The following is a 19,859-nucleotide window of genomic DNA, read 5'->3' as shown; positions in this document are numbered from 1 at the left end:
GAGTTTATCCTAGATGTAGAGACACTCTAAAAAGTGATGTATTGTGTTTGATTCAAGCAATATCGAAATAGAACTTTAGGACAAAAACCTCTTGATGTTTTGAGAGTTGGAAGTGGATTTGATGAGATATGGATATGATAATGGATGAAATGTGAACTTCAATAAAAACTTTGTGTCACATATGGACAAATTATTCCTCTTCTCTTTCGGGAGTTGGTGGTTCTTCCCGAGCTATGTTAGATGTGATGCAAATGTCGGGAAAGAAGTGAGGATTGATTTTTCCTCCTTTGTTCTTCTGATAACTCAAAGCTCTGTATTGAGTAAAAGCTCTACGGTTTAATGATTCTGGATCAAATTCGTTTGATTTCCCTTGAAGGTAAAGACGCATGCAACGTAAGAAGGTTCTATGAGAGACAAAGATTTGTCTATTAAGATAGAAGAATTTCCTCCTTTTGATAAAAGCTTTTGAGCTTAATGGTCTTTTCTTCAAGTTGATGTTTTGATGAAGATTCTTTTTCTCGAGATGTGAAGAATGGTCATATAGTTTGATACTTTGATTATTGCTCTTTATTTTTGATCTTTTGTGTTTTTGAAAATGTTGGCGTTGGATGAATACTTGTTTTGGATTTTGGTTTTTATGATGTTTCTTTGACAAGAAAACAAAGCAAGCACACAAACACAAGAATGTTGCCTCAAAAGGCACAAATAAGTATGGGTCTAGATTAACCCAATCTTTTGAACTTTTTATGACCCTTTCCTCCAAATGTATTTTAGGCGTTTCCAAAGCCTGAAGTCAGCTCAATTTGCACTGGTCTTGACTCAAAAGTGAAAAATACTTTAAACACTTTTTATCCCTAAGGTCAAATGGCCAGTTGCGATAATTTCAGCCCACATCTTGATATTTCTTCGACTTTGGTACTACATACCTTATGAATCCCGCTGTGGTAGGTAAGGATGTGATATACTAAGTCTTACGCGAGCATAACAAATAGATGATCCCTATGATGGGGGAGTCACCACTTTTATCGGGCTACAAGTAACCTTTCAAAAAGCTATGTTTCTACTCAAAGAAATATGTATGGTGAGTATCTTGGGAGCAAAACCATCTATGCTCTTGCACTAAATTTATCACAAATATCCTTAATCAATAGAATGGGTGGGCTACTACTTAAAAGTGTTTAGTAATTTTTGATGTTTTTGGACATAAGTTCATTCTGCAGTGACTCACTTAAGAGCCTTGTAACTTTTGGTGGGGCCCATTTGTCCTTTCGGCAAGTTACGTTGTAGGAACAACTATACCCAAGGCTATAGCTTTTGCTCTCACCTAATTTCTATAGCAGCTCGAAGGATTTACCACGTGAGGTCATTCCCAAGAGTGATGTGTCTCTTAGCAGACCTCTCTTAAAAAGATTTATTTCAATTTGTGGTTGCAACTTGCATTTGTAGGAAAATGCAAGTGGGGGGGGATTTAATGATTTAAATAAATGTTTGATTTAATTTATTTAAAAGAGGAAAGAAGATTAAATTGAATAAATAGAATTATTCATTTAATTGATTGTGAATTTGGTATAATGAATTAATTAAAATAAATTGAATAATTTATTTAATTAATAGGAGAATGTTTTGAAGATGAATTATTTAAATATTAATTTAATTAACTGATGGCTAGTAGATTTTTAATCAAATAAATAACAAATATTCATTTAATTAAAATGGACAGATTTATGTGACTACAGTATCCATACTGTAATGATTTCAACCTGAAGTGTTTACAGATGTTGACTGGGCTGGTAATGTGGACGAGCGGAAAAGCACAACCGGCGGTGCATTCTTTCTTGGTGGTAGACTAGTCTAATGGATGAGTAAAAGGTAGAGTTCTATCTCTCAGTCTACAACAAAAGTGGAGTATGTTGTAGCTTTTATGAACTACACTCAGACAAGTTGGATGAAGCATGTATTAAAAGACTTCAAAGTTCATGTATCTGAACCGGTAAGTATATTTTGTGACAATAAAAGTGCAATTAATGTCTCCAAGAATCCAGTTTTACATGCTAGAACCAAGCACTTCGAGCTCAAGTATCATTTCTTGAGGGAGAAGGTTCAGAACAAAGAGACTGTATTGGAACATGTTTCTAGTAAGGAGCAGTTAGTAGACATATTCACCAAGCCTCTACCGAAGGCTACCTTTACCTTTTTGAGAGGTGAATTAGGGGTGTTGCCCCTTCAAGAGGTGAACTAAAGGTGTGTGCTCCACATCACTCAGGTCTTACATTGATATATCTTTTTCAGGATTGATGTGTTGAAGGATGCTACTCCTTAGGGGGAGCAACATAATGGAACATCGATGTGTATGCCTCCACTTTGGCATTGTTGTCAAAGGGGGAGAAGATGTGAAGCAGAGAAGATATCTGCAGTATTGGGGAGAAGATGTTAAGCATAAGCAGAAAGATATCTTTGTATATTGCCATCAATGCCAAAGGGGGAGATTGTTGGCATATATGCAGAGCATGATGACATGATGATATTGTATGTTGTCATTGATGTCAATATGTTGAAGTATGAACCGATATGGTGTAGTAAGCAAACTGGCAAAAGAACTGATATGATGATGTACAAGAGAACCGGTATGATGATGTAAATTAGTATTTGTGAAAAAGTGAAGTGGTATGTTTGTTCAAGGTGAACCGGTATGTTGGAATGTGAAGTGGTATATGGAATGTTTTGTATCAAGGTTTCATATGGTATGACTACCGGTTGGTAGTCTTAGCTTCAGGGTTTTCGGTTGAAGTGTTCCAAGCCTGTGTGATTCAACCGATGACATCGTGTAATGAGTTAACATTGTAATGAAGAACAAATTGTGTTGCCACGTCAGCCTTGTGTGCGTGAAGGATCTTGCATGAAGGAGATTGATCCTATCTACCTCAGGAATGTGCGAAGTCTCTGTAAATGGTGGAGAACAGGTGATGGGTTATCAGCCTCCAAGAAGCGGTGAAGAACGAATGTTGGAGAACGTCTTGAGATCTATTCAAGACTGTTGTAATCAATGCAATGTGTTCAATGATTAGGATTGAACTGACTAAATTGCTTAACCTAAATGTTTAGGGTTTAGGGTTTATGCTACCGACCTATCTGTTTTCTATAAGGTCGATGTTTTTTTTCATGTTGAAGTTGTTGACAAATGTTGTGTGTGTATGTAAGTGCAGAGATATGTGCTTCTTGCGAGACCAGATAAGAGAATAGATACCTGTAGAGTGTGATTACAGAAGGAAGGAACTAAAGCAGATCTGCATTGGCATTGAAGTGTTTTATTGGATCATTGTAATACCTGTTGACCTATAACCACTTCAACAGTTGGAAAATCCCTTAACAGGGTAGCTTTAATCGGCTTGTTGTAAATCCTTTAACCGGGTGACTCAAAATCTCTGAGTTCTTAAAATCCTCTAACAAGGTAACCTTTAACAGGGTTTAAACCTTAATCGTGTATTTTAGCCATCCCTTAACTAGGTGATCCCTAGCAAGATCGGTTCCTAACAAAACCTATTGTAAAGTCTTTAACCGAACTAGGCTCCTAACAGAGCAGACTTCAAAAGGGTTCGAAGAACAACTTGTGGGTATTCATCCCCACCGTGGTTTTTCCTAGTTGGGTTTCCATGTGAAAAAATATGTGTGTTAAATGTGTGATGCTTTTTCATGTGATGCTGTGTTATTTTTTTGTCAAGTGATAAAGCATGTTGAACCAGTAAGTCTTTGCATTTCTGTTGGTGTATTACTAGTGTATGCATATGGGTGAAGTGGAAATAAGATGTTAGATTGTGTGGAAAGCTAAGAGTTACCGGTTTATGTTTTTCACATTCTTACTGTGTTTAAACCGACAGTAATTTGGTTTAGACCGGTGTTATTACTTGCCAGTCAAGTGCAATGTTTTCAGTCGAACCGGTTCAAGGAAAAGTGTTTTTATCTGTACTGATTCACCTCCCCCCTCTCAGTACCGGTTTGGTACTAACTGTTCATCATTGATTCAACACAGAAACGTTAGTCTCCTGAACACAAAAGATGTCCGGAGAATGAACTGCAACCAAGTCATGAATAGCCCTTTGATGGGAGGTGCTATTCAACCCCCTTACATTCCAAGAGAGAACAATCATGGAGGAGGAGGAGGAAAGTGAGCATCAATGGTCTTAACAGACCCAGACTCCACCAATAAATCTCTAGTAAGTTTAATCTTTTCCAGATCCTTCTTACGCCCAACAGTAGAAGAAGGTACAAAGGGACCTTTCTTAAGAGGGCGTTGTTGCACACCAAGGCTCTGAGAAGAACCCTTACTCTTGCCAAAAACTACCTTAGACAAATTTGCAAGAACCATGTCATCTTGCAAAGGCTCATGCATGGGTGCATCTTGATCTTGCACAACAGGAGGGTCATTCATCACAACAATATCTTGTGAAATGTGGGCCTCAGAGCCTAAATCCTTATTTGTAACAGCATCCACCGAAATTCCCTCCTCTAAGGCCACCAAATTCAATACCTCAAACCGATTGAGGCCCTCATCAGTATGCCTATCTCTGAGAATTCTTTTTTGCCCATGATTCCTTGCCCAAGATTTAACAGGAACAAAAGTTTCCTTATCCATACCCAAAATCAGTATCACTCATTGGGGCTTTCCCTATGCCCGCTTCAGCCTCCTTTGGTGGTGAAGAAAGAGAGAAACCATTAGAACAGGAATTTATATTAACCTTAGGAAAATGTCAATGCAGATGTCCATATTCATGGCAGACCCCACAACGAAAAGGCAAGGACTCATAATCAAGCGACAAAACCCATGAAGAAGTGCCAAGACAGATTTCAAGAGAATCTGACAAGGGGTTATTCAAATCCATTTCCACACAAATACAAGCATAAGAAATTACCTTACATTCTAGGGTTTGTTGAGCAACCGTAGCAGGCTTCCCAAGTAGAGCAGCAATACGCTGCAGAATATCATCCCTCCAAAACTCTAGCGGAAGACACGGCAGGCAGATCCAAACAAGAACCCTAGAAGGCAATTCCTCAACAAAATTAAAGCCCATATGTCAGGGTTTAATAAATAACCAAGCATGATTATAGAAATAGGGTCCTCCATCAAAAACCCGATTTCGATCAGCTAAATTGGAAAAAGAGACCACAAAATAGCTATTCGCAGTAAGCATAATATCTATATCACCGTCAACCTGCCATGTTCATCTGATCCAGGTCTCCAGAGCTGACAAAGAAATATGAATGCCAAGAAATTTGCAAATGAGAGCATGACGACTTCAATATGACACATCATCTTCAACTCAATTAGGAGAGATAACCAAAATAGGACAATCTTGGCTTCTAGGGAGGCAACCATTAACTTTCTTCATTTTTGAGCCCTCACCCACATAAAAAGACTTTGGCTTTTGTGCATGCAGACCCTGAGAAGAGCCATGCAAGCTCGAGGAAGACTCATGGTGAGGCCCCTCAGCATCAACCACCACCAAACCAATAGATACCACTTGCATTGCTATGAACAAATGCAGGACCAAACACCCACGGAAGAACTCCCCGCACACCAAATACAAGCCACCCACACCCGCATCAACAAAAGCAAGACCAAACACCCATGAATAGAGCTCCCCACACACTGAATACAAGACACCTACACCCACAACACCACACAGAACCCCAATCTCCAAACAACCCAACCCCTAATCCAACAAAAAGAACAAGTTTGAATTTGTAATCACAAAAGGGAAAATGTCGGCCCCAACCCCAACCGACAGCCACAATCCACAGCCCGTATGCCTGACAACGCCCAACCCAACACACAACTCACGAACAAGAAACAAACAGGCCCAAGAACAGGCACACGCAAGAGCAGCAACCCCCTCATGCAGGTTGCAGCATGCACCGACCCGCGTCCTCCATATCCCACAATTTCATATTCTTTAATTAAATTAATTAATAGAAGAATATGAAAAATGTGTATATGTTTGTTATATAACATTCATAAGTTCTCATGTGTTCATTTGTGGGTCCATCTTTACCAATATTTGGTTATTTATACTTTTACATGTGGATTAAATATTGACAATATATATAATAAATATGTAGCAAGACTAAATCATATAACCACAAGTACTATATCAACACTTTATCCCAGCCCTACTATTAGTCCTTCTCCCCTAGTTACCCAAGTAGTTTCAATGGCCCTCTAAGCTTTGTGTTTGATGGATGTCTATACCTTGTACCTACATGTCGCATCTAGCAAAGCCATAGAAGATGGACCATTCCTTCTAAACAATCAAGTGCACTATGAGTCATCTAAACAATGAAGTTTTCTCACAATGTGACACTTTAGAAAATGCATGACTCTTTCTTATGGCTTACTGGCCAAGCAAATAGTGAGCATTTTAGAGCCTTATTGATACTAAAACATTGTAGATTTGAAAGAAAACGTATAATAGTAACCATTAATATGTGTTGTGCTTAATAAATTTCATCACCATAATACCAACTATTATAATTTTTATCAGATTAAAAGAAGTAATTATCTTAATAGAAATTTATAATAAATTACTATTTCAAACCAAACATTTTTAATATTAAGTGCATTTAAATATTAAACAATAAAAAACTAAACAAAAAAAACTAAAAGCTTTTTAAAAGCATTAAAATATTTCAAATATTTATAATGTCTTCTTGGCAGATACTAATAAACTCTCTGTCCAATCCAGAGAACATGGTAAGAGAAGTATATCAACATATAGAAAATTTCAAATGTTTAAATAAATGTATACTTATTATTATTAATTTAAAACTTGAATCAAAACCAATTGTTTAAATACAATTTAAAGCCTGGACGAAAAAATATATTATTACATATGTACAAGTACAACCTACTTGTCCCTCAATCACAGGCAGTCAAGAAAATTAGTTTATTGATGCACTGGTTATATATTTGTATTTTCTATTTGTCCCTCGATCACAAGAGTTTATTAAAATCAGTTTATTGGTGCACTAACTGTATATTTGTATTTTCTGTTTGTCCCTCAGTCACGGAAGCTTAAAAAAAATCTGGCTTATTGATGCACTGACAATTTTCAGGCTTGGCCCATCTATCTATTCTTCACTTCCTGTAGAGGAGGAATATAAATCTTATATACTAATTCTTTGAATATTGAAGATAGAAACCAGATTACATGATAATAATGACACATTTATGACAGAATGGTTCCTACTGTGAAGCACCCAAAACATTTTCTACAAAGGAATTTAGTCATCATCTCCCGTGTCTGAGACCACTAAAGACCTGACTTCCTCCTGCAAGAGCACCATCCCATTCAATGGATTCCAACAAAATACGGGATAAACTGTATACTATCTCTCTCACGTTAGGCCTCCTGGAAGGATTCTCATCTAAACATCTCTGTGCAATCTCAGCAGTCTGAAAAAATGTCAGCATATATGTAAGTTTAGTCCTTAACATTATGTGCACGAATTGTATCATTATAGTATCCCACAAGCCCTGTTGAAAGAAAATCTTGCATACCTTGCAAAAGATGCTTTCTGGATAAGAAGTGTAAAGATTTGGATCTACCCAATTTCTTATCTGGTTAATCTTCAATGGTCTTGGAGTCTTCTTGAGCGTTCTCAAAGTCTTATACAAACAAAAAAACTGTAGCTTAGAGAATGAAAAAATCTCACAGATTCTTCCCATCCAAAAGCACACTATCAAGAAATTTAACAGAAAGTTAATCAAGCACTAAAGCTCTTCCTTGAATTATTGAAAGTGTAATGATATCTAGCTTTAAATCTTACCACTGGAGATGTAGCTAAACTTAGAGGTGATTCTTGACCACTATCATTTTGGCTGTCTGCAATGGCTCTCTGTCCTGTAAGAAGTTCAAACAGAACCACCCCAAAGGAATATACATCACTTTTGACTGTGGATCTTCCTCCACTTAAGAATCTGTTCAAGTTAAAGAGAGATCATTATGTAAAATGAACATTTAGATCATCAGGCATGGATAGATGATAGAATTGATTAGAGTTACAACTGTTAAAAGAAGGTTCAGAAACTGGGAAAACAAAACCAAAAGAATGCAATTTAGTTGATCAGCATGGCTTATTACATTTAAATATTCTTCTTCCTGATAATGGGTTATTGGGTGGGATCTAATTGCTCTAAAATTACTGGTACGAGATCCAAAAATTTGCTCTATAATTACTGGTACGAGAACAAAAGAATTATATTCAAATGATCAAAGTATGCCAACTTTGTAGTTAGCTCAGAATAGATAAGAGTAGCTATAAGAGAAACTATGAAAGCCCTTCACCATCTACCTATGTATGACTGATGTCACATAAGGAGAGGGAAATTGACATGTAAGCTGAGCACTCAATCGGTAGATAAAGGGGCCTTAAGCCATCAACTAACAGGTTGAGTGAGGAGGAACTTATGTCCCAGCTTAGAGTAGTAGTAGCATCAATCACACTATCAATTAGAAGAATGCCCTCTGCATATGTTATCTCTAGAGTAGAACAGACCAAGGGCAGACCCCTGATATTATTAAAAGAAGAATATTGACATTTGTGGTGCTCCTAGCAACCAAAGCTTTGGATTTCCTAGTGAAGATGATAAAACTGGCAAAAGCAGTTGTCACTCCAAGAACCAGAGTTTGTGAGGGCAGTGGTTACTCTATGTCAAGGCGTGGTTGAAAGATGCTCTGTATTATGGACTCACTGAATTAATGTCCCAAGAATTTTTGGGAGTATTGATAATGTTTGGTGGTCAATTATAGTGTAGTGGCAGTCAATTATAGTGTAGAATCAAGACCATGTGTATGATACTACTATATCTAATGACACAAATTTCACTACTGTTTACAGAGATAAAGAAAGGACATACTCAGGAGCCATAAACGCAAGCTTTGTGATATCATTTGTCACTTTACACCCACTTCCTATTATTTCCAAAAGCTTTGATAATCCGAATTCTCCAACCTGTAAATCATGTAGCCATGGCGACAAGTTGAAGAATTCATTAAGAATAAAATCGATATTCATTCATGATAAAAGCAGAGAAAAGCAGTTATTAGATTGTACCTTTCCCTGTACATCGTCCTCAAGAAGCATGCTACAACCGTTGATATCACAATGGACATAACTCAATTGAGTATCATCATGTATATATTCTAGACCTCTTGCAATATCTATTGCAATTTGCAATCTTTCATTCCAGTTCATGGGAGTCAAGCCTGAGGACAATATAAAATACGTTTATCCTTTCAGAAGAATGATCTATGCCATTAATTAACCGATCTAAGAAAAAAAAAATTGAAAAAGTGGAAAAATAAACAGGATGAAAGTTTAAAACCCTATAAAATGAGCATATCAGAAGGAAGTCAGTGAATTTTTAGTTCCAAAATACAAACTACAACTGAATGTCAAAAACAACAGTAGCAAAGAATCTTGAAAGGATTCCCAATCGACCATATTCATTTAAGTAAAATTCAGAATATAACATAATTTTGAATTCCAATTAATTAATAAATACAGTCAAATGCTACTTAATAGACATTGCCCTTAACCTTCGGTAAGATAGAAAAATAGGTGAGATCGAACATAGCTAGATAACAATTGTATAGCATGAATATTTAACAGGGGACTCGCACCCAATTGTCTTTTAGCACAAGTACGAGAATTACTAAAGAGGGGGGGTTAAAGCTAGCTAGATGACCATAGCTTAGCATGAATCTTTACTATGAGGACTTCACGATAGAGGACTTCAAGTCTTCAAGATAGACTTTAACACTCTTATAATAACTGGTAAAACAGTGGATCTGAAGCTACCTGAATATCCATTGGCAGCATCAATATTCAATGTAGGGACATGCACTCATCCTTTAACAGTAATAAAACCATTTTCAACCAGGTGTAAAAGATAAATCATGATTTAATGACTATGTTTTTAAGAACAAAGGACATACCTTTCCTTCATATACTTCATTGGAATCCTTTATTTTGCTACGTGTCAAGAAAATCTTAATTGATTGAGAACAAAGATATTACCTTTGGAAGCAGGATCATGCAAGCGGGTACTCAAAGGTCCACATTTAGAAGATTCATACACCAGAAGAAGCTCATCTTCGTTTGAAGCATAACCAATCAGTGAAGCCTATTGAAATACAGAAAAAAAGAAGTTTACTGTCGACAAAAGGCTTCTGATATCATAGAATAGACAAGATGAGTGCTCGATTTATCTACCAAAAAGAAGTAAAAAGATTGAGAATTGTTCACCCACAACTTGGAATAACATGCCAATGGAGAATATCGTATCCCCACTATTTCGTAGAGCTTAAATTCAACGTCCAGACAAATGGTTAAGTCCTATTAATGCCTACCAGATTAGTATGATGCAGTTTGCGAAGTTTCTTCACTTCCTTTAAGAACTCTGGAGTTAACTTACTCGGTGCCAATCGTATTTTCTTTACATCAAATTGCTGTACACAACGCAAGAAACCATCTTAAAATGAGATTGTATTTCCATTATAATGTATTGATCCAAAAACCTTTGTGCAAAGAAAATTTACCTGGTTCCTTAAGCACGCAGTGTAGCTAGAGCCATACCAGCTATGTGCTACAAAATTACTCTCTGAAAACCTTGAAGTTCCCGTCACTACTTCCTCAAACTTGAAGCATATCATTTTTTCTGGATCTACCAAATTGTTTGTCTCTGTTTACAAAATGGGATCCCATTAAAAAATTTACAGAGTTTTGAGGGATTTCATAAAATGTGTTTTGGCTGGTTTGGATTCCACCTCTTTATCCATATAAACATTCATTTATGTGGGGTCATGTGGTAAAATTTACTCAAAATGGGGATCCAAAAATGATCCAACAGGGTGATTTATACTGTCATATGGTCCAATAAAGACATAACATTTAAGAAATGACTATTCGTTAGAGATGAGTAATTGAAGGAATGACTCAGTATCAGATACTCCAAGATAAACAAGTAATAAATGATATATAAATGTGCAAGCTTCGTAATAAGCGATTACCTTTGGACAGCGAAAGCTGAAAATCACTATTGCTGGTGCTATGGACGATGTTTTGGGGTTTAAACCTTCTTTTCAAATATCTACTGGAATTTTTCTGTCTCCATTTGAAGCGGCCCCTAAGAATGAATCCAGCGATAAGTGCAATGCTCAGAATTAGTCCACCAGCAGCAAGTCCCACAATTAATACAACCTTTGACCAGCCCTTCTTGTTTTTCTTGTTTACTGAAAATCATGGGAGAATGTGGAAATTTTGATGCTCAGTTCAGATGTGACATCACTAATATGAAATTTCAATATCAATTTTAAAGTATCATGAACCTTTCTGATGATTTATTAGATTGTTTTGCTGTATTTTAAGTAATTTGAATTTTAGAAACTAATTCAGGAGTAAAGGAATCCTTACCGACTTCTGGGATCACCACTGCCGCATTCAAGGGATCTCCATAAACTGCACATATCAAAGAATTGTAGAATCAGGAATCAGATTCAATAATCACATATAAACCTCAAATTCAATCTTGCAAAAAGAAGAGAAAGCATATTAATGTTCACAAAACAAACGACCAAATAGGTCAATGGGTCTGTAGAAGTACACCTAGCTAGGAGACAGAAAGGATTGTCCAAGACATCACCAGTGAGCTATAAAAGAAAAATAGTACCATTAATCTCTTGAGATCAATTTCTAGGAAATTTTTAGAATGAAAACATGGCCTTGTATATCTAAACACGGTTTCCAATTAGTTTATGAGTGGAAGGTATGAGAAAATGGACCAACTAGGGTATTATTTCTAGCTATAAGAGGAGAGGAGTGAGCATAGGAATCAGCTGTCAGCTGATTTTGGATTAGATTGTGTAAGACAAGTTTTGTATCAATATTTTGGATCACATTCTATGGTCTATCATCCAGATATTAGAGAGCAATCAGAAAAGAAAAAAATTATTTTCTGCTTGCTCTCTAACATGATGACGAATCACAAAATGTGATCCGAAACATTAATGCAAAAAAAAATTCACACAATCTAATTCAGAAACAGCAACAGCTGATTCCTATCACATAGATTGTGGATTTTTAATGTCTGTAATAAAATTGAGCATAATCAAAGCCCTACACAGTCGGGGAGAGGAGGTTGAGGGAAACCCCTGAATCTAGTTTTCTACACCATTTTCCCTGGATTCCTGGTGAGCAAAACAATCTTATCAATGGCTAGTGGAGTACAGGACTGGAAGAAGGAATTATCTCTATCTCGACATAAAGGCCCTAGGAAAATTGGAATTGACCAATGGAAGAGAACTCAGTGCAGAACTGAATACTCAGCAGCAAGGCATATCATATGTTACTCATAGTTGGGCAACTTTGGGATGATTACAGAAATGTCGTTTTCTTTAGACATGTAAAAGCTTCAAGCCAATTGTAGACATTTCTGTCACCCAAAAAGAAAACTGATTTCCCAACCTAAAATACTAATTGTATTACTAAGAAATGATCAGAAAACAAACCTTTTGAACAAGAAGTGATCTCACAATGAAAAAATTATTTAAATTTGAAGAAATGATCTGACATTCTACCTTCTTTAACAGGAAAATAATAGATCTTGTCGTCAATTAAAGGATCCTCCTTTGAACTCAAGTTATTTAGAGCTAAGAAGAGAGTCAGATTTGAACCAAACTGCAAAACAAGATCACTGGTAACATCTTTGTTCCGAGGTGCATATGTCAAGTATTTCCAATACCCATTACCAGTATCATCACACATGCAAGGAAGTTTAATAGAAACTGTTGAATTCTCTTGATAGATTTCCTCTGAAGGGATCCATGCCAAACCCTTATAGATGTCTTGTACAGCATCTGAGCTCATGTTGGGGTAGCTGCCTACACTAAAATTTGTTTGGGCAAGAAGAAAACTCTCTTCTGTACAAAAGCAATCAACACCAATAAGGAGAGCATTCTCTGTTTCATTAACATAAATAGCCTCACTATTCATTTGATCTTTAAAAAGATATTTTGCAACTTCTTTTGCAGAAACAGTTGCATAAAGATAGTAGTGAAGATAAGCTTTGCAGGGCTCTTTAAGTGTGCTCTTATCACATGTAAGTGGGTTATTCCGGTATTGAACCCCTAAAGAGGTCTCACAAAAAAGTACTAAGAAAATCAACCATATATACTGAATCAATTGAGATACTTTTGCTTTTGAAATCAAAGAGCTTAACTTCTCAAAAGGCCTTGCAGAGACAGCCATGAGTTCTATCTTCTCCCACATATCCAGGCCCTATTGAATAGGGTTTATAGAAAAAATGTTATGTTCTACATATCAAGATCCTATTTGACACAATTCTGATGATGCTGCAGTCTGAACTGAGAACCATGCTTCCATATATCCTAATTCTATATAACACTGTACTCAAATAAGATTTTTTAAACATTCTGCTGAAAATCCTTGCTCCTCTTCTCAAGATCCTATTTAACATTACAATAAAACAAGGAAGCTTGTCCAGTCCATTTTCAATTCTTCAAGAAATGAATGGTATTACTGCCAAGAGAAAAAATAGTCAATCAATTTTCTACAATTGAAACCTTCTACTTCCCAAGGTCTTGACATTAAAACATTTAAATTTATACATCTCTATCAATTTACGCGTTAACATAGAATAAGGTAGGCTAAGTATTTTTTTTTAAATTTGTTTACGTCAAGAACTTCTGATTTTTATAATCTGCAATGATTCCGTATAAATCATTTATGTACGACACAGTCTGTGCCAAATGCAGGATATTTTAAATATTTTTAGTCATTTTTATATTTATGTTCATGTTTTAAGTGCTTGTCTGCAAGCCTTGCCATGCATCATTGATTAGATAAGCACCCAGTTGAAAGGGAAGACTTTCATTTTTTATTTCCATTTTTTAAATATTCTTAAAACATTTTTAAAACATCAATTAAGCCTTCCTCTTATTGTTGCCTTACTCTCTGTCTGTATTTTTTGTTTTAATATGAAAAAGAATCAACTAAACCCATTTACTATAAATCGGTTCTACACTTAAACCTAACATTGTTAGTTTTCTAGTGATGTCTTTTATGATTGTTTTCAATTAAACTACTATAATCTTAATATCTATAGTGTTGATTAATTTAAATAAAAATAGTAAAGTCTAATCTTATTTAGATATTATTGCGTAAAAGATAAAAGTGTTATTTTGTCTTTTTATTCTTTTATTTTATGTTTATTTTTAATATTATTATAATTGAATAGTTCTAGTGTTGGATTTGACTTATTTGATGTATGAACAAGTCATAACCCCACGTCTTTAATAATCAATTTCAGTTACTTCTAAACTTTTTTTTTTTCCATTACACCTCAAGTACTAAAATAATTGACCGAGCAACTTTTATTCAATTTAGGAGTGACAACCTCATAGTCTTACCGACCAAAGCTATGGTAACAATCTTATACCACAATCTTACATGTGTGCATTAGATATAGCAAACATGCAATGTTAGGGCCATCCATAGATCCAAACCTAAACCTTGAAGCTTCATTCATAATAGCCCTACCTACATATCCCTTTTAAGGAATCAAATGCTCCACAACTCACAGACCAATTATAAAGGTACTTCATCCTCACATTTGACATAAGATTTCTAACATCTCTTTCAAATCACAAGGATTAAGTGAGCTTATGCTTTCCATTCAATCCATATAAGATAGTCTAATGGAAAAATATTTAATCAAATGTTAGTTACATGTCAGTATCAATGTATGAACACACACAAAACCACATGGGACTAGCTCATATGAACATCACAAACAAACACATAGTAACTAGCTCATGCATACACCACATCATGTTGCATATATACACAGTGTGAGTGGCTGATACACAAATCATGTGAGTATACATAGCAGCTAGCTCACGGATGTATCACATATACACAAAGTTACTAGCTCATGAATGTCACATATGCATAGTGTGATTAGCTCATATGCACATCATAGATACATATAGTGACTAATTTAAATAAAAATAGTAAAGTATAATTTTATGTACATATACTATTATATAAGAGATAAAAGTGCATATTTGTCTTTTTATTCATTTATTTCATTCTTATTTTTAATAATACTTTTAATATCATTGTAATAGAATAGTTTTAGTATTCAATTTGGACTTATTTAGTGTATAAACTAGTCATAACCCTACACCTTTAATAACCAACTTTGGTTACTATTAAACTTATCTATTGTTAATTACTTTCATTACACCTCAAGTAACAAATTAATTAACCAAGCAACTTCTATCCAATTTAGAAGTGACAACTTATTAGCCTTACCAACCATGTCTATGGCAAAAACCTTATGATGCTATGGGTATGTGCAAGATCATGGTGTGCGAAAACAGGCCCTTAAATGGCAATGAAATTTCAAAAAATCATAGTTATGCAACTTGACATGAAAAATTGAATAAGTTATGAACATTATTTTTAAAATATGTAAGAAGAGAATCTATAGAAAATTGAATTTAGTTTCTAAGCTACTAGTTGTTTTTTGAAAAAAAAAAAATCCTATTTGATGAAAATTTCAAATTTCAATGCAGTGGTACAAAAATTTCAGGAAAAAGATAAGAAGTAGGTGTATGTTTGACCACCCTAATCACAATCAAATCATAATAATTTTTTTATAATATTTATAATATTTATAATATAAGTATTAGACTCATGTCCGGATGTGAAACATATTTTTTTATAATTTTTTATAAAGTAAATAATTATTTATGATTTTTTTACTACATCTTTTCATAAATTTAGAAACTCCTACGTTTGACAACCTTAACTTGGTCAAAACCTTATGATTTTTTTTATTTTTTATTTTCCCTATAGTAGACGAAGCATAGGATGTGACGCATGTTTCAGATTAAAAAAATGTTATGCGGTTTGAAAGTTATGAGTGTTTTTCAATCAGTCTATCAATGAGGACTTTTGTCAGAATTTAATTAGAAAATAAATAATAATAATTTATTAAATTCAAAATAAGACAAGCCTTATATTGCTAGAAAGTTGAGAACGTCCTTAAAAAACCCTTTTTCATTTTATCAATTTTGGCTATAAAAAAAGTCGTCAACCACGAGTGTAAAGTCTGGAAAATCAAGGAATACTGAAAAACACATTTTTTCAGTTGACTTTTTAGGCTTCACTTCCAAGCCAAATCCCAAAGCAAACCCGAACGAAAATATGGAGGGAAAAATTTATGTTTTAAAATCGGATATCCGATAAAATCGAATATTCGATAAAATCGGATATCCATTTTTGAAAAAATAAAAAATAAAATATTTTAGTAAATTGAGTATAACGTTTGCATTTTATATCAAAATTTTGATTTTTTATAGGCATTGGAAAGGTAATTAAGAGCTCTATGCTATGGAATAGGTATATTTTCAATTATTTATTTTAAAAAATAATTATAATTCATTTAAATTCATCCTTTATTTTTAAAACATAAAAAACTCTTGACTTTTTTATATGATTTCCCTATTGCATGAATTTTTGTAACAATCATCTCAAAATAAACTAAATAAGTAATTAATTAATAATATAAAATTTATGAATTTTATTGAGTTTGATAAATTTTGATAAACCATGTTATCTATGTTTGTTCCTTTCTCCACCTCTCTCTCCTAAACCTATCACTCCACTTGTTTGTTTTTTCCTCCCTCTCTTTTGTCCATATTTATACATCTCTCTCTAGAGCTATATCTCTAACTGTCATTGAATACCTCATTCATTCTCTCAAGCTCTACAAGGTGCTTATATTTCTACCTCTTCATAATTTCCTCCTCTATGTCAGTCTCTATTCCCTAAGATCTAGACTAGTCTATATGCATTTCCTTCTCATCTCTAGCAACAAAATTTAGAGGGGACAAGGAGAGGCATAGGGAAGTATCAAAAAAAGGAGAGAGGGAGAGAGGTCAAAAGGAGAGATTAATTGGGGGGAAGAGAGAGTGTGTGCGAGAGAGCTAGAGGTAATTAGGTGGAAGGCGAAGAGAGAGAGGGAGGGGGTGATTGGGGTGAAGAGAGAATGCGAGGGAGAGTTTGAGATTATTAGGGGGTAGGAGGAGAGGGGGAGAGGGGAAAGTATCAACAAAGAGAGAAGAGAGATGGGGACAGAGGTGAAGAGAGACATAGAGAGTAATTAGGAGGTGGGGAAAGGGGGAGAGGGAAGTATCTATAAACCTATAGGAGGAGAGAGGTGATCGAGGGTAATTGAGGGAAAGAAATAATGTGAGAGAGAGTTGGGTGTAATTATCAGATAAGAAGAGAGGGAGAAGAGTAAGTATCAACAAAAGGAGAGAGGGAGAGATGTGGAGAGATGTGAAGATAGTGATAGAGAGAGGATAATTAGGGGGAGTAGAGGGGAAGAGGGAAGTATTAACAAAGAGATGAACTAGAGAGAGGGTAATCAGGGGGCTCTCTCCCCATCTCTCCCCCCTCTTCCTTTTTTGATACTCCCTCCCTCTCTCCCCCCCTTCCCCTTCCCCTAATTACCTTCTCTCTAGAGCTCTCTCTTTTAACCTCTCTCCTCATCTCTCCCTCTCTCCCTTTGTTGATACTTTCCCATCCCCCTCTCCTCCCAACCCCTAATTACCCCCAACTCTCTCTAATTCTCTCTTCCCCAAATGCCATCTCTCTGTCATACCTATCCCCACCTTTAACTTTACCATATGACCCCCTAGGTGTCGCTAGGGGTCATATTGTGTCCTAATGAGTCATATGGTGTCCTATGAACCCTTAGGACAACATATGATGTTGTTAGGGATCATATGGTGTGCAAAGGGGTCATGTTGTGTCTTAAAGGGTCATATGGTATCCTATGACTTCTTAGGACACCATATGACTCATTAAAACTCTATATGGTGTTGTTATGGGCTGTATGATGTCCTAAGGGGTCATATGGTATCCTGTGACCCCTTAGGAAACCATATGGTGTCGTTAGGGGTCATATGGTGCGATAAGGGATCATAAGATATCATATGACCACTAAGGACACCATATGACCCCTAAGGTGTTGTTAGGGGTCATATTGTGTCCTAAAGGGTCATATGGTGTCCTATGACCCCTTAGAACACCATATGGTGTCATCATGGATCGTATGGTGTCCTAAGGGGTCATATGGTATCCTATGACCCCTTAGGACACCATATAGTGTCGTTAGGGGTTGTATGGTGTGCTAAGGGGTCATATTGTGTCTTAAGGGGTCATAGGACGTCATATGACCACTTAGGACACCATATGACCCATTAGGTGTCGTTAGGGGTTATATTGTGTCCTAAGGGTTCATATGGTGTCCTATGACCCCTTAGGTGTTGTTAGGGGTCATATTGTGTCCTAACGGGTCATATGGTATCTTATAACACCTTAGGATACCATATGACATCTTATAACCCCTTAGGATACCATATAGCATTGTTAGGGGTTATATGGTGTGCTAAAGGGTCATATTGTATCTTAAAGGGCCATAAGACATCATATGACTCATTAGGACACCATATGACCCCTTAGGTGTCATTAGGGGTCATATTGGGTCCTAAAGGGTCATATGGTGTCTCATGAACCCTTAGGACACCATATGACACCTTAGGACACCATATGATGTTGTTATGGGTCTTATGGTATCCTAAGGGGTCATATGGTGTTCTATGAGCCCTTAGGACATCATATGGTATCGTTAGGGGTTGTATGGTGTGTTAAGGGGTCATATGGTATCCTATGACCCCTTAGGACACCATATGACCCCTTAGGTATTGTTAGGGGTCATATTGTGTCTAAACGGGTCATATGGTGTCCTATGACCCCTTAGGACACCATATGGTGTCATTGGGGGTTGTATAGTTTGATAAGGGGTCATATTGTGTCCTAAGGGGTCACAGGACATCATATTACCCCTTAAACACCATATGATCCATTAGGTTTTGTTAGGTGTCATACTATGTCCTAAGAGGTCATATAATGTCTTGTGACCCTTTAGGACACCATATGACCCCTTAGGACATTATATGGTGTTGTTATGGGTCTTATGGTGTCCTAAGGGGCCATATGGTGTTTTATAACCCCTTAGGACACCATATGAACCCTTAAGGCACTATATGACGTTGTTAGGGGTCATATTGTGTCATAAGGGGTCATATGGTGTCTTATGACCCCTTCGGACACTATATGATATTCTAAGGGGTCATATGGTGTCTTATGATCCCTTAGGACACCAAATAGTATCATTATGGTTCATATGGTGTCCTAAGGGGTCATATGGTGTTCTATGACCCCTTAGGACACCATATGGTGTTGTTATGGGTCATATGGTCTCCTAAGGGGTCATATGGTGTCATATAACCCCTTAGGACACCATATGAAACCTTAAGACACCATTTGGTGTTGTTATGTGTCGTATGGTGTCCTAAAGGGGCCATATGATGTTCTATGACCCCTTAAGACACCATATGACCCTTTAGGACACCATATGGTGTCTTTAGGGGTCATATGGTGTGCTAAGGAGTCATATGGTGTCCCATGACCCCTTAGGAAACTATATGACCCCTTAGGTGTCGTTAGGGTTTATTTAATGTCCTAAGGGGTCATATTGTGTCCTATGTCCCCTTAGGACACCATATGACCCCTTAGGACACCATTTGGTGTTGTTATGTGTCATATGGTGTCCTAAGGGGTCATATAGTGTTCTGTGACCCCTTAGGATACCATATGACCCCTTAGGACACCATATGGTGTCGTTAGGGGTCTTATGGTGTGATAAG

At 36.1% G+C, this 19,859-nt stretch overlaps 1 long non-coding RNA gene across 1 annotated transcript; it reads right to left on the bottom strand.

Annotated features, from left to right (window-relative positions):
- Positions 1–6,983: 6,983 nt before the first annotated feature.
- On the bottom strand, positions 6,984–7,953 carry LOC131029077 (uncharacterized). The gene is made up of 3 exons (XR_009111049.1): positions 7,822–7,953; positions 7,553–7,660; positions 6,984–7,447 (listed from the first exon to the last, which is right to left on the bottom strand). It is a non-coding gene; the product is annotated as an uncharacterized LOC131029077 (long non-coding RNA).
- Positions 7,954–19,859: the final 11,906 nt, after the last annotated feature.

Source organism: Cryptomeria japonica, chromosome 5, assembly GCF_030272615.1.
Source record: "Cryptomeria japonica chromosome 5, Sugi_1.0, whole genome shotgun sequence".
Classification (NCBI taxonomy): Eukaryota; Viridiplantae; Streptophyta; class Pinopsida; order Cupressales; family Cupressaceae; genus Cryptomeria; species Cryptomeria japonica.
The sequence above is the reverse complement of the archived record's forward strand: the minus strand, read 5'-3'. Positions and strand labels throughout refer to the sequence as shown.